The sequence below is a fragment of the Monodelphis domestica genome, chromosome 1 (assembly GCF_027887165.1).
Source record: "Monodelphis domestica isolate mMonDom1 chromosome 1, mMonDom1.pri, whole genome shotgun sequence".
NCBI classification, from domain to species: domain Eukaryota; kingdom Metazoa; phylum Chordata; class Mammalia; order Didelphimorphia; family Didelphidae; genus Monodelphis; species Monodelphis domestica.
The window spans coordinates 452034773-452036103 of NC_077227.1; the positions used below are offsets into that span (position 1 = coordinate 452034773).

The following is a 1331-nucleotide window of genomic DNA, read 5'->3' on the forward strand; positions in this document are numbered from 1 at the left end:
TTTTACTTATTTCAGAAATATAAATAAATGAAAAAAGAAGTCCTATACAACCATCAATATTTTACAAGTTTTTCTTTTCTTTTTTTTTAAATCTTATACAAGAAATTTCCTATTAAATGAATGTGTCCTCTAAATGAAAAAAAATTAGTGTACTAAAACTTTTTTTAGGAAAAGGTACAAGAATATGCAAATTGTTATGGTGACATTGGAAAGGCAAAGTATTTTCCAGCTTCCCTAATTTCTGTTTATTATACATAATGTACTGTTGGAGACATAGCTCTATGTAGCTAGAATCTGTGGCAGTCTAAATTCATCCACCAGTACACCATCCTTGTTTTTTGCATCATTGGGAACACCTTCAGGAATTGCTGGTGCAGATGCCACCTTGTCTAAGTAAGAACTGTCTTCATCAGCTAACAGTTCATCACCCAGTGCATCCAATTCTGCCTCTAAGTCATCTTCATCAATCTCTGGAGTTCCGTAACTCTGACTCAGAGCCTCTTGGATTTCATTTGCATCTTCCATCATATCTTCTAATTGGTCTTGTATATTCTCAATTTGGTCAATTTTGACTTGCTTGTATGCTTTCTTCATTTCTTTTACACCTAATTTCATAGCATCCACCGTTGTTCTGGTGTCTTTCAGTGACTGGATAGTATAATTTTCTTGTTCCATATTAAAAGACTGTTGTGAAAGATTGTCCCATTGTTGTTCATATATTCTTTTCTGCTTTACCCCTCTCAAGGCTTTCTGTTTTACCATATTCTTTGTAGGTCCTTCTCTCACCTTTTTTATCTGATCTTTATAGCTAGCTCAGAATCAAGTCTAGAAATCTTCTTGTCAATTGATTCTGCCCTACTATCAACCATGTCTATACAGTCTGTCAGGCTGGGTGGTGGAGCCTTGGGCTTTGCTTTGACAAAGAATCAGTTCATTTTTTCAGCTACAAAGGTTCTAAGCGGGAAGAAACAGAAGATTCTCTGAAAAAACCAGAAGCGAAACACTCTTCCTTCATTTTTATGAAAACTACTCTAATTGGGAAGGAGATGGGGTAATGAGGAGCACTGTTGACTCCTTTATAGACACAAGAATTACTATCTGAATTATGAAACTAGGATTTAAGGAACAATGGTTCTGTACCCATTTCCTAAAGATGTAGAAGTGATTGGAGTCCTAAAGAGAGGGAAGAGAAGGACCCATCATATGTCAATGCCTACATTTGGCTAATATACTGAATCATCCTGCTTCAGAAACTGAGGCCACCAGGAGCCAATAGATCAGATAGGACAGATTATACAATCTGCTGCCAGTCCTTTCCTCCCTCCCTCCCT

At 36.7% G+C, this 1331-nt stretch overlaps 1 pseudogene; it reads right to left on the minus strand.

Annotated features, from left to right (window-relative positions):
• Positions 1–255: 255 nt before the first annotated feature.
• Positions 256–935, minus strand: LOC100014560 (charged multivesicular body protein 5-like; annotated as a pseudogene).
• Positions 936–1331: the final 396 nt, after the last annotated feature.